General features: G+C 49.3%; 1 long non-coding RNA gene across 1 annotated transcript; it reads left to right on the top strand.

The window, feature by feature from the left end:
- Window positions 1-1,346: 1,346 nt before the first annotated feature.
- Window positions 1,347-5,366, top strand: LOC114699898. The gene is made up of 3 exons (XR_003735605.2): window positions 1,347-1,579; window positions 3,566-3,661; window positions 4,829-5,366. It is a non-coding gene; the product is annotated as an uncharacterized LOC114699898 (long non-coding RNA).
- Window positions 5,367-14,677: the final 9,311 nt, after the last annotated feature.

A 14,677-nucleotide genomic window follows, 5' to 3' on the forward strand; every position in this document is an offset into this window, starting at 1 on the left:
CTACAGCAGACAACTCACATTCCAGGGAGGGGAGACAGACAGACAGCTAGCAAACAAACCCTCAAGGGATGGGTGCAGGACAGGGGCTATGGCCCAGTGGGGAGAGAGCTTGTTTCAGTAATGTGCGGACTCCAGAGCTCCTGAACTCAGGGGAAGCCAGTTTCCGTGGGGCTTGTCTGTAAACTCAGCTTTGGATAACATGGAGGCAGAGAGAGGAGAATCCCCTGAGGCTCTAAGGCCAGCTACCCTGGCATGCACTTATTATTCCACGTAAACAAGGTGGAAGTCGAGAACAGACACCCACGATTGTTCTCTGACCTCCACATGTACACACACACACACACACACACACACACACACACACACACACACACACACAATTTCTTTAAAAGAACAAGTGAAAAGGGAAACTTCAGGTGTGAACAAGTGTTACAGAGGAAGAGCTGCGTCTGAGGTGCCCAGGCAAAGTGTTCACTGAAGAGCTGTTTGCACTGACTCGAAGCAAGGAACATGAATGGGCCTTGAAAGAACATGGAAGGGACTCCCAGGCTAAGAGAACAATTCCTTGGGACCAGAAATGAGCATGCATGTCCAGAGCAGGCAAAAAATACCAAAGGATGGGGGCGTGGGTGCAGAAGGGTGGCACAGGATGTCCTAAAAAGTTAGATGGGAGAGCCAGTGAGCTGGCTCCATATGTAAAGGGGCTTGCCACCAAGACTGATGACCCGAGTTCTATCCCTGGGACTCACGTAGTAGGAGAGAACTGACGCCCACAAGTTGCCCTCTGAGCTCTACAAGTGAGCAAGTGACTCTGTGTGTGTGTGTGAGTATGTGTGTGTACACACACACACACGTGAATGTAAGATGACTCTGGAGTCTAGAAGAGTTTGATGAATCCCCTGGAGTTGGAGTTAGTGGTTTTGATCCTCCTGGCCCGGGTGCCAGGGATGAGGTTCCGATCTCTGCAAGAACGGAGGATGCTCAGCCATCTCCAGCTGCCGTCAAAGCCTTTCTTGGATAAAGTTCACGAGAGGGAGGCCAGGTCCTCGTTCACTGGGAACCAAAGCTTAGAAGGGAAGAGATGTGTGGCAGTGTGCAGTGGTAATCCCTGCACTTGGAGAGTGGAGGCCAGGGGACCAGGAACTCAAGGCCAGTCTTTGACCCAAGTGCAAGGTCAGCGTGGGCTATCTGAGGCTGTCTCCCGAGAACCAACCAAAGAACAACAAAAACCAAGAAGGAAAGAAAAAAAAAATCACTCAGAGGCAGGGCCGGTGGGGGGAGGGGAGCTCTGACCAGGAACTCAGAATCGTGGGGGCGTGCCCCAGAGATACAGCATCACTAGAAGGTCAGATGGCTGTGGTGGAGCCCGGAGTACTGAGAGATAAGTGTTCCCAAGCAGCAGAGTTCATAAACAGTGACCAAGACCCACCGGCGTCTGGCTGCCCGTGTTTCTTGGGAGATGGTAAAAGGTCAAGAGCCACAGCGAGGTATTATGGAGTTTGCTGCTGAAGCCATGCTCCATGCCTGGTTCTCCCTCCTGGTCTTCCCCTCGGTTCTCGGACTTCCTGAGTCACCTTGGGTAAATTCTTCCATTGAAAAGTAGCCACTGTTTTGTTTGTTTGTTTTTGTTTATGTTTTGTGTGTGTGTGTGTGTGTGTGTGTGTGTGTGTGTGTGTGTGTGTGGTTTGAAAAGAAGCATCTTGACTAATACAGCAGGAAAATGAGTCACAGTTTCTTAAGATATGACCGCTAAGATGAGGTGGTGGCCTGTACTCTAATGCACTGTGAGCAATCAGAAGGCAGAGGTGAGCATTTGAAGCCAGCCTGGGCTACACTGTGAGACTTTATCTCAAAAACCACGACAAGGACCCCTTGGCCTTGTCTTCCAGACCATCTGCTCTTCATGTGTCAGTTACCTTCCCATCAGGACCCCCAGGGGCGACACTGGGCTGGGACTCAGATCAGAGCCTCACTCTGCTCTCCTGGGACAGAAGTTTCCTCCCCCAGGGGATGGGCTAACATAGAGAAGCGACGGAACGATGTGGAGAGAGTGAGGGGCTTCGGAGCACCCAGTCCTTCATGGGATGTCTCCATCAGTGCCCCCCCCCCCCCGCCGACCCCACCCCGAGGCTCGGCGACCTGTGTGGAAGAGAAGACAGAAATTCGATCGCTAGAGCCAGAGGCGACGGAGACTCCACGGACGCAGCAGGACCGCAGCACACAGGAGCTCACGGAGGCTGCGCGGCACCCAGAGGGCTTGCACAGGTTCAAGCCAGACCGAGAGGGAGAACAGACCAGAGCCATCTACAGTAGCTGCCTGCTAGCAAAGGGAACATCGGTTTCCGCCGGTGGACTCTCACTGGACTTGTTAACCACACTTAGGAGCAGGCCCAGTGCCCGGGAGTAGCTAGCTGGCCGACACAGATTGGTTTATTTTGGGGGCACTTTTTTTTTTTTTGTCTTATTGGTCTATTAATTGTTTGATTTCCATTTTGTGAGCTTTTAAATGTGTTTCCTGGGTGTTTGTTTTTTTAGAGAGAGAGGGAGAACATAAAATTGGGTGTGTAGGGAGGTGGAGAGGACCTGGGAGGAATTTGGGGAAGAGGAAATACGATCAAAAGATATTGTATGCAAAGTTTTTTTTCAATAAAAGAAGACCTTAAGCCGGGCGGTGGTGGCGCACGCCTTTAATCCCAGCACTCGGGAGGCAGAGGCAGGCGAATCTCTGTGAGTTCGAGGCCAGCCTGGGCTACCAAGTGAGTTCCAGGAAAGGCGCAAAGCTACACAGAGAAACCCTGTCTCGAAAAACCAAAAAAAAAAAAAAAGAAGAAGACCTTAAAAATCAAATCAAACCAAACAGAACAAAGACGTCACTGCTGTATAGAAGCTGGAAGGCTAGGCGTGGCAGCACACCCCTGTAATTTCAACCTGGAAACTGCAGGATGAGGTCTTTTCTTAAAGGGGAAGGGAGCTGTATATCAAACAGAAGCAAAACACACATTAAAAAACAGAGTGGGCCTCCCAGTGTGTCAGAAGGCAGAATGGGCAGAAGGACAGGGAAAGGCTAGGCACCCTCGGGGTCTGGAGAAGCAGCTTCCTGAGCGGAGGTGTTCCTTACACCAGAGGATTTAGCCGTGGCCCCCTGGGGCGGGGCTCAGCTTTCTAAGGGAAGGTGCTTCAAAAGGAAGGTGCAGGTGCTCAGAGCTCCCCGGGGTGGAGCTCAGCCCGTGACAGCTTGAAAGGTTTCTGCTAGCACCTGGGGACCTGGGGGTGGGGCTGGGGGTGGGTACAGAGCGGATCCGGGGACTATTCAGGGAAGCCGGAGCCAGGGCTTGAGGATGCTGCTGCCTGCACCAGTCCAGGCACGACGTAGCTGCAGCCCTCTCCCCACCGCGGTTCTCCAGGCACTTTGTTATGGGGTGACTGTGTTCCTCCTCCAAGGTCCTCTGCTGAAACCCTAATCGCAGTTATCTGGGGATGGAGACTCTGAGACGGGGAGTGTGGAGCCCCACGGTGAGACGGGCGCTTGTACGCTTGTACACTTGCCGGCTTCTTTTTCTTCCAGCCATGTGAGGACACAGCAAGAAAGGACTGTCTGCCGGGCGGTGGTGGCGCACGCCTTTAATCTCAGCACTCGGGAGGCAGAGCCAGGCGGATCTCTGTGAGTTCGAGGCCAGCCTGGTCTAAAGAGCGAGAATCAGGACAGGCACCAAAACTACACAGAGCAATCTTGTCTTGAAAAATCAAAAAGAGGAAGGAAGGAAAGAAGAAAGGGAGGGAGGGAGGGAGGGAGAAAGGAAGGGCTATCTGAGCTCAGTGATAGTGTATTGTGCCCAGCACACACACACACACACACACACACACACACACACACACACACACAGTTTGTGAATGGTATATGTCATTTAGCACATATGAGGCTAAGGTGGCAGGATCAGCAGTTCGAGGCTGGCCTCAGTTGCGTGAGGCCCTGTCTGATAACAAGTAATAAAAGAAAGAGAAAGTCACAATCTAAAAACCCGCAAAGGGGGCTGAGCAGGCAGAGTCTGCAAGCATTGGGATCTTGACTGCCTAGAAGACGGACCATTAAGTAATGAATGTCTTGGGCTGGGGGGAAAAAAAGGCCCAGCAGTTAAAGGCACTTGCTGCTCTTCCAGAGGACCCCAGTTCAGTTCCCTGAACGCACATTTGACTGCTCAAAACTGCCTGTAACTCTAGCTCTAGGGTATCTGACTCCTTCACGGGCACCTATACTGATGTGCACATACATAGACAGACAGACAGACAGGCATACACACACACACACACATAATTAAAAAGAAAAGTAAAGCTAAAATGAACTTATACTAAAAAAAACACATTAAAAAAAGAAGAAATGAATGTCTTGAAAGAAGGAGATTGTTCGGTGGTAGAGCGTGTGCTTAGCAGATATAAGGCCGTGGATTTGATCCACAGTGCGCACACACACACAGGAGGGGAGAGGAAGGAAGAGGAGGAAGAGGGGGAGAGGAAGAAAGAGAGGGGGAGCAGAGGAAGAAGAAAAAGAAGGCTGTCTCTCTTAACAACAACTTGAACAAACTAAGGCCCAATGTGAAGGCAGCAGAGACACCAGCATGCTTAGGAGAGCTTCTGAAACAGAAGACCCACTCAGTCACTGTCTAACAGATGGATAAAAGGTGCGCGCCTTGAGAATAATTATAAACCTACAACTGCGCACATTATTACAGGTTGTATTTATTCAGAACGTTATATGTGCAACGTGTACTGCTCTAACATAGTATAGATATGTACTGATTCTAAATTTTTTCTCATCTTTTGGCTTTTTTAGACACTGTCTCCTGTAGCCCAGGCTGGGCTTGAACTTGCTATGTAGTCAAGGACAGCTTCAAACCCCTTCCTGATCTTCCAGCCTGTATCTCCCAGGTGCTCCACCATGCCTGGCTAATAACTCGTGTATTCTGGAGTCGGGGTGTCACTGCCTTGCTCAGATTGGCTACCGACTCACGCCCTTCCTGCTTCTGCCTAATGCACTCCTGGGATTCCAGGTAACTGTTCCCTGCCATCACAATAAATTACAAGTTCATGGGAAATCTCATAACGAATTTTGAATAAAGACTAATTTAGTTAATAGGATTTTCACCAATGCTAATTTCACGCTGTATTTGGTTTGGTTTGGTTTTGCTGTGAGATAGGCTGCCCCGCTCTATGTAGCAGAGGTATGTACCGCTGCTCTAAGTTTATGTGGTACTGGGGATGAAACACAGGACTTTGTACAAGATGGGCAAGGCCTCTCTCTACCAACTGAGCTACAGTCTCAGCCCTTACCTTCTTAAGTATGGGAAATGTACCATGATAATATAGAATACTGACATTAGGGGAAGGTACATGACGAACATGAGTGAGGGCTCTCTCTCTCTCTCTCTCTCTCTCTCTCTCTCTCTCTCTCTCTCTCTCTCTCTCTCTCTCGTTTTTTGGAAACAGGTCTCATGTAGCCCAGGATAGCCTCAAACTCACTATGTAGCCACTATATAGCCAAGAATGACCAACTTCTGATTCTCCTGCTGCTACCTCCCAAGTGCTGGGATTATAGGACTGCATTATCATGCTCAGTTTGTGAGGTATCTACCTTTGTAATGCTTTATTTATTTATTTGTTTTCATATGATGTGGCGTGTATAGCATGTGCTTATGTATATGCCACTGCACATACATGGGTGTGGGGATGTCTGTGGAGGCTGGAGGTTGACACTGGGTATCTTCTTCAGTTGCTTTCCATGTTATTATTTTTGTTTCCTTGTTTGTTTTTGTTTGCTTGGGTTTTTGTTTTGTTTTTTGGTTTTGTTGAGGCAGGGTCTCATACTGTAGACTTGGCTGACCTGGAACTCACTCTGTAAACCAGGCTGGCCTCAAACTCACAGAGATCCATCTGTCCCTGCAGTGTGGGAATTAAAAGTGTCCACCACCACACCTGGCCCTCCATCTTTGAGACATTTTTTTGAGACAGGGTATCTCACTGATCCTAGAACTCACCAGCTCCGCTCCACCAGCTGGCTAGTGAGTCCTCCTGTCCGTACCCGCTCAACCCTGGGATTTTAGGTGTGTCATGCACCTTTTCCCATGGGTTCCAGGGATCGGAATTCCAGCCCCAGGCTTCTGCAGCAACCACTTTACCGCCTGAGTAAATCTCATCTGTCGTCTCAGCACTGAGAGATGGAGGTAGAAGGATCAGAAGTTCAAACTCAGCTACATAGTGGGTTCAAAGCCAGCCTGCCCTATGGGAGACCTTCTCTCTCTCTCTCTCTCTCTCTCTCTCTCTCTCTCTCTCTCTCTCTCTCTCTCTGAGACCTTTTCTCAAACAAAAGAAAAGCAAACCAAACCAGTAGCTTCCTTCTGAGAAAGGCTGTATCAAAGTCCAACACGAAGTCTGGAGGTGTAGCTCAGTGATGAATGGAGCTCAACATGTAGGAGGCTCTGGCTTTATCCCTAACACACAACACAAGCCTGGTGTGATTCTAGTAGGAACAGCTGGCAATCACAGACCTTTGTCCCTGGGCTACAGTGACTGGGCTATGTTGGGTACATAACCCAAGCTGGACCAATCAGTTTTCCCCAAAAACAGGGTAGGAGAGGGAACACAGCCAAAAACGAACAGGGCCTTTCTGTCTGCATGAGTTGCTTGGACTAGAAGCACAGGGGTACGAAGGCCATCTCCCACTGCACGAAGGAAGGACCGCTCCTGTAGATGATGTCAGCACCAGGAGAGAAAGGGCAAGGAAGGGGAGGTCTCAGGAGCTGCTGGATCTGTGATTCCGGGAACTAAAGTCTTAAGATTCTTGTCTCCTCGCTTCCCAAGGCTCGGCTGTCAGATTCACCCTTGACTCTGCCCTGAGCTTACAGTCGAACAGCGAGCTCCCGTTTGCTTTTAAACCAGTTTAAGTTGTGTTTCGGTCACTTCCCGTTCAGAGGAGTACACACTCCATTTGTCAGGGTTACTTTGCGGAATATACTGGATGTGAAGGTTGATCTGACCCTAACTTTGTGAGCATGAGGGATGGAGGTAGGCTCCCTCTACAAGATGATTTACCACAGGGGAAAGATGACAGATTCAGGAGCGTGGGGTTCACGCCTGTCCTCATCAACTGGCTGAGTGCTCTTGGGGAAGATTTAAATCGCTTGTGCTTTAACTTCTCACCTAAACCATTTGTGAAATATTAAGAGTTCTCAGCGCATTGGGTGGGGTTATATACTTTTCCATGTTTCGTGTGTGTGCATGTGTGTCTATGCCTGTTTTTGCATGTGTGCGTGTGGGTGCATGTGAGTGCATATGTAGACATGTGCACTTGCATGTGGAGACTGAGGTTGATGGAGAACATCTTGGGTTGTTCTTCTGCCTTACCCGTTGAGGCAGGGTTTCTCAGTCACACCAAGAACTAGCCAATATGGCTAGTCTTGCTAGCCAGCTTGCTCTGGGAATCCTCTAACCTTACTTTCTGAGGCTGGAATTATGGGTGGGCCTTTGTTATGGCTGGTTTTGTGCCAACTTGACACAAGCTAGAGTCATTAGAAAGAAAGGAGCTTCAGTTGAGGAAATGTATCTACAAGATCCAGCTGTAAGGCACTTTCTCAATTAGTGATCAATGAGGGAGGGTCCAGCCCATTGAGGGTGGTGCCATCCCTGGGCTGGTGGTCCTGGATTCTATCAGGAAGCAGGCTGAGCAAGCCATGGGAAACAAGCCAGTAAGCAGTACCCTTCCATGGTCTCTGCATCAGCTCCTGCCTCCAGGATCCTGCCCTGCTTGAGTTCCCGCCCTGACTTTCATCAATAATCGATAGCAATATGGAAGCGTAAGTCAAATAAAGCCCTTTGTCCCCAACTTGCTTTTTTTTGTCATGGTGTTTCATCTCAGCAACAGAAACCCTAAGACAGCTTTCTTGCATTTATGTGGGATTTGGGGGATCCACACTTGGGCCTTCCTGTTAGCTGATCTCTCTCCCCAGGTAGATGAGACTATGTTTAGGGTCACAGGACAGACAGCACTTGACATACAGTTACAACTGAATAAATAGTTCTAACCGTCTCTTGCTTCTCCTGTCTCAGATGTTCCCCAAGGCATTCTCACCTGTGGGTTCAACACTGATTTATTTCATTCAAACCCTCAAATCTTTACTTCTTGTTTTTTTTTTTTTGATTGCTCAATAAACATTTACTTTTGACATTTCACCTCATTTCTCTTGGACTACACTGTGCTTTTTCTTCTTACTCATGGTTCCATCCAAACCATTGTTCTTCGTGGATCTTTTTCACAACACTTTCTATTTCTATCCCCACATACTTGCCCTCCTTCCTTATGGGATGCTCTTTCTTCCGCCCCCACACTGGAACTTTCCTACTACAAGGAGCAATTTGCTGTGTGTTTATTTTCTTTGGAATCTTCTCTCCGGTATAGACGCAGGTCATTTATCAGCTGGGGATAGAACTCTTCCTGGTTGGGCCAGGGCATGCTGCAAACTGCCCCGTAATTGCAAGTCCCTGTAATAATGCTGTTTTTGGCCAGGATACAAACCGCACTCGAGAAGGTCTTCCTGAGTGCTGAAGGTCAAAAACTAGAACTTTCCCAAGCGTTTAGGGGAGTGGAACTCTGGAAACAAAACTGCTTCCCCAGGAGCAACTGTCAGGAGTAGGTGGGTATTGGTGGCATGTGGGTACAGTCCTGCCTGCAGTGACCTGGGTACAGTCCTGACTGCAGTGACCCGGGAACCAGTCCTGACTGCAGTGACCCGGGAACCAGTCCTGACTGCAGTGACCCGGGTACAGTCCTGACTGCAGTGACCCGGGAACCAGTCCTGACTGCAGTGACCCGGGAACCAGTCCTGACTGCAGTGACCCGGGAACCAGTCCTGACTGCAGTGACCCGGGAACCAGTCCTGCCTGCAGTGACCCGGGAACCAGTCCTGACTGCAGTGACCCGGGAACCAGTCCTGACTGCAGTGACCCGGGAACCAGTCCTGACTGCAGTGACCCGGGAACCAGTCCTGACTGCAGTGACCCGGGTACAGTCCTGACTGCAGTGCTGGGAACCAGTCCTGACTGCAGTGACCCGGGAACCAGTCCTGACTGCAGTGACCCGGGAACCAGTCCTGCCTGCAGTGACCTGGGTACAGTCCTGACTGCAGTGACCTGGGTACAGTCCTGACTGCAGTGGCCCAGGAACCAGTCCTGACTGCAGTGACCCGGGAACCAGTCCTGACTGCAGAGACCTGGGAGTCCTCTTATCTCCCTCAGCCTCAGGGTCTTCATCTACAGCATTGGGCTATAGTAGAATTACCTTGATTTTATAGGAAAATTTTGTTTTAACGTGTATTTACTTTACCATGTGTGTTCATATTTGTGTGCATGTAGACTCATGATTGGGTGTATGCAGGTGGGGGTGTGCATGTGCGTGTGTGCATGCATGTGTAAGCCACAGGACAACTTTAAGGAGTCAGTTCTCTCCATCTGTCCAGGAATGGACCTCAGGCTGTTAGCTTTGGTAACAAGCTCCTTTACCCAGGGAGCCAACACATCATCCTCCATTGTATGAAAATTAAAAAGGAGACAATTTGCAAACTGGACATGGTGGCACGAGCCTCTGATTCCAGCGACGGGGAGACAGGACGGGTGATACGGAGTTAAAGTCAGCCTTGACTGCATATAAAGTCTGAAGCCAGCCTGAGCCGCACGAGAACTTGTATCAAAACAGAAACAAACCGCAAAACAAAAAAAGGAAAGAATTGCCCAGGCGGGGGTGGCGCACGCCTTTAATCCCAGCACTCGGGAGGCAGAGCCAGGCGGATCTCTGTAAGTTCAAGGCCAGCCTGGGCTACAGAGCAAGATCCAGGACAGGCACCAAAACTACACAGAGAAACCCTGTCACGAAAACCCACCACCACCACCACCAAAAAAAGAAAGAAAAGAAAAGAAAAAGGAAACCATTTGGTGGCCTGTCAGTTGAGAAGCACTGTATGAATGGGAGCTGTTACTGTACCAGTTTCTGTGGGAATCCTGGGACAAAGACAGAACAGGGATGATTCACGTTTGCTCCGACAGGGCCCGTGCGGTCAAACTAACGCGAGCTGCACATAGGAAGGAGCATCTTCAAAAGGCAGACAGCTCTGGGGTGTGGTGGCACGTGCCTTCAATCTCAGCACGAGGGAATCAGAGGCAGGTGGATATCTGTCGTGAGTTTGAGGCTAGCCTGGTCGATATAGTGAGTTCTAGGCCAGCCAGGGCTATATAATGAGACCTTGTCTTTAAAAAAAAAAAGTGGGGAGTCGGAGGGGAGAAGGACGGACAAACAGTCGCTCCTTCATGTCCATGGCCCCTCTTTAAAGTTCCAAAGAAAAGACACATTCAGGACCCTCACTAGGAGAAGTCTCAGAATTAAACTAAAACGACCCAGATGACCTTGACCTGGGCCTCCCCTCATTCCACCTGTGTACTATCCTTCCATGGATCCCTTGTCCTCACGCAGCCAGGTTTAGCTGGGCCAGAGGGCCTGTCAGCCCTCCACCTCTTTCCCACAGTGTCCTTGCTTTAGAGGTTTATACTTTCCTTGCCTGCAAAATGGGGCTAGTTAAGTCCGCAGCACATGTCCCAACAGAACATGCCAGGAATACAGAGAGGTGAGTAACGCTCCTGGGAGGGGAGATGGCACAAGGAAGCTAATTTTAGAGCTGAAGGCAAGAAGAGCTGTCGCCAGGAGTAATGGGTGCTGAGGAACCCCACTCTCTGTCCCCCAGACTGGGAACAGCCTGTGCCTTTGACAAAGACATGAATGAGCTTGCTGTGTTCAGTAAAAGGCACAAAGAGAGCCTGGCTGGAGTGAGGGCTGCCTGGGTGGGAGGGGCCTGGCAGTGCTAACCCGGAGGGGGGGAGTGGGAGGAGACTGGAGTTCCAGCCCCGAGGCCCTGGTTCTCCCCCTCAGCTCCCCACAGCTTTGAAGAGGCGTTCCTGTTCTGTCCCGGTGGAGAGAGACTGTTAGATGCTCTGCAGCCTGTGTTGTTGGGAGTTAAAGTGACTTTCAAGTTTATTTTTGAGACAGGGTTTCTCTGTGTAGCCCTGACTATCCCGGTACTCGCTCTGTAGACCAGGCTGGCCTCAAATTTACAGAGATCCGCCTGCCTCTGCCTCCCGAGTGCTGGGAGTAAAGACCTGTGCCACCACCGCCCAACTGTCAAGCCATACTTCTTAAAGCCAGGCAGGGCCACCGGTATCTAGAATACCAGCACTTGGGAGGAGACTGAGGCAGGAAGATTGCCAGTGAATCTGAGGCCAACATGGTTTACAGAGTGCAATTAGAGCCGGATTAGATTGGTGTTTACAAGCTGGTTTTCAATTTTCTGGTACTGTGTGTCCTAGTGATAAATTGGAGCTGGGTACTCGGTTTCCACACTGGTCAAAGGGCTTTTCTGAGACTTAGATTGTACATAGGCTCCGACGTCTCCAAATCAAGACTCCTTGCCAGGGTTTCCTATCTCAGTGGCCAAACTAGAAACTCACCCATCATTCTAGCTGACCCTGGCTAACACGAGTGGATTCCTGCCAATCCTCCCACAATACACCTTTCTCTCTCACTTTCTTTTTTTTTTTTTTTTTTTTTTTTTTGGTTTTTCGAGACAGGGTTTCTCTGTGTAGCTTTGCGCCTTTCCTGGAACTCACTTGGTAGCCCAGGCTGGCCTCGAACTCACAGAGATCCGCCTGCCTCTGCCTCCCGAGTGCTGGGATTAAAGGCGTGCGCCACCACCGCCCGGCTCTCTCTCACTTTCACAGGCAACATCCACACCGCCTCTCTCCATACCTTGCTTGAACTGGGCAGAGCAACTGCTTATTAAATCTCACATCACATCCCAGCTGAAGGCTTGATGGATTCCTGTCACTTGCTGTGAGTCCAAAGTCCTTATCACAGCCTAGGTATCGACGCTTGAGCATTCTCTTAACTTGCATGCCTCGTCAGTACCCGCCGTCCATTGTCACGTGTCTTCGTTCTGTTCCGTGAACACGATGCCAGCCTTTCCCGTGCCCTTTGCTGACTTAGATTTCCCCTCCCTGACTTTTCTTATGTCCAGAAACTTCTTGGCTGAAACTCCCCTCCTTGGGTGGCCTTGCCTGCCCTCCCCGCCTGGAGTAGTTTCCGACGACATTATTCTCTGTCACAATGCTCCTTTCTTCAGGGACTGACCACGGCTCCTCATTTTTATTTACTTATTTGCTGTCTTAGATCAGGCTCTCTAGGGAACCATCCTGAGATGAGGAGACAAGTACAAGATGGATTGAGGAAATGCTCCCACAGGGCAGCTGGCAGGGAGCAGGAGAGTGGGGGAACAGGGAGGCAGGGTCTTGAGTGTAGTCAAGCCTTACTGCAGCCCACGGGGAAGCCTTGCCATTTAAACTCTGCTTCCGACACAATTCCCACTCCAATCAGAGGGACTCATCAACTAAAGAACTGGGTTAGGGTGGGATCAGCTCCCAAGAATTTCCAGCTTCCTCCAGCTGTCCAAGAGCAGGCTTCTGGAAAGTTCCATGTGAGGAAGTACATTTCCACAGCGTCATGACCACAGGTAGCAGAGCTAAGGTAATGCCAGCCACAATTGCTTCTTTGTTTTTGTTCAGTTTTTTGAAGTGAATTTAGTTGCACTCTATCTCCCTTCCTCTTTCCTCTCTTCAGCCCCTCCCATGCCTTGCCTTTCTCCCTCTCAAATTCATGACCCCCTTTTTGTTATTATTTTACACACCATACACACACACACACACACACACACACACACACACACACACACACCACACATCTTGCTCAGTCCATTTAGTGTTGCTTGTACGTGTATAATTTCAGTGCTGACAAATTGAAATTCTCCGTTCCATATTATTGACGTTGTAGTTACTTCGATCTTGTCTATTGGTGTTGTACTTTGATCTTGTTCAGGCAGCCATATTGTTGAGATATCATGGGTGATTACTCCTTTAAAAACAGAGTTGTTAATTTGTTTATATGCGTGCGTACCTGTCTCCATATAAGTATATATGCACACGTGTATGCAGGTGCACACAACTTGGGGCTAGAAAAGGGGGGAAGGTATCTATGTCTGTCACTTTCCACCTAGCCCTCTGAGTTAGAGGTCTCCCCCTGAACCTAGAGCTCCTGTTTGTTGGCTAGGCTAGAAGCCAGCAAGCCCCAGCAATTTTCCTGTCTCCCACCCTTGGAGCTGGGGTTACAGGCATTGTAGGGATGTCCTGCTTGTTCTGTGGGTGACAGAATCAGGACTCTAGTTTTCATGATTTTGCAGCAAGCACTCTTAACTGTCCAGCCAATTCTCCAGTCCCATAATGCTTCTTGACTGTATAGTAATACCCTGTCTTAAAACAACAACGATATAACCCTTTGGGGATGCTGTAGCAGGCTTTCTTGGACTGCCAGCCCCCAAATCATGACATGGAAACCATATTAGTTATGAATGCTCCTCCTTATCTTATGCTTGTCCCACTAGCTCTTATAACTTGATTTAACCTGTTTTTCATCATCTACATTTTGCCTCAGGGTTTTTTTTTACCTTTCTTTCATTTTGTATGTCCTATTTTCCTGCTTCCTCCCTCCCTGTCTGTCTGCTGCCTGGGTGGCCTCGGGCATCTCCCTCTTTTCTCCCTCGTTCTCTCCCAAGCCTAGACTCCTCCTCCTACTTATTCTCTCTGCCTGCCAGCCCCACCTATCCCTCTACTGCCTAGCTATTGGCCATTCAGCTTTTTATTAGACCAATCAGGTGCCTTCGGCAGGCAAGGTAAAATAGCAACACATCTTCACATAATTAAATGTTCTATTCTGCAACAGGATGCTGGTATACAGCTGAGGAACACAGTACAGGTCTAGGATGTACAAGGTCCTGTATCAACCTCTGTAGGGGAGAGTTTGTTGGGACCACCTGCTCCCAAATGACCACACAGAGACTTATTACTAATTATAAATGCTCGGTCGATAGCTTAGACCTTGTTTTTAGCTAGCTCTCATAACTTAAATTAACCCATTTCTATTCATCTATGTGCTGCCCTGAGGCTCGTTAACCTCATCTATGGACTTTCCATGTTGCTGCTTCTGACTGGTGACTCCTCAGACCCTGCCCTTCTCTCCAGCATTCTCTCTGCACCCCAAATCCTGCCTAGCTGCTGGCTGTTTAGCTTTTTCATTCAACTGATCGCAGTGGCGTATATTCACACAGTGTAAAGGAATATTCCACCAATCGCCAGCACAAAACTCGAACAGAAGCCTCTGGTCAGCAGACGTGGAGCTCCCAGACTCTTGGAATTCTGCACACCCTCTTTGTCCTGTGCTTGGCCTGCGTGTCTCTTCTCGGGGGTAGACCTTGAGCTACAGCCTTTATAACAAAGGAGTAAATTTCAATAAATTGTCTTCCCAAACTTTATGAGGAAGACTTCTCTCACTTAGATTTCGCTTTGTTTTGTTTTGTTTTGTTTTGTTGGGTGGGGCGATTGAGACAGGGTTTCTCTGTGTAGTCCTGGCTGTCCTGGAACTTGCTCTGTAGACCAGGCTGGCCTCGAACTCAGAGATCTGCTGGGATTAAAGGCATGGGCCACCATGCCTGGCTGTCTCCCTTGCTGTGATTAAGTGAAACCCTAACTAGCTCCTCTAGCT

Source organism: Peromyscus leucopus, chromosome 20 (assembly GCF_004664715.2).
Source record: "Peromyscus leucopus breed LL Stock chromosome 20, UCI_PerLeu_2.1, whole genome shotgun sequence".
In the NCBI taxonomy this organism is placed as follows: Eukaryota; Metazoa; Chordata; class Mammalia; order Rodentia; family Cricetidae; genus Peromyscus; species Peromyscus leucopus.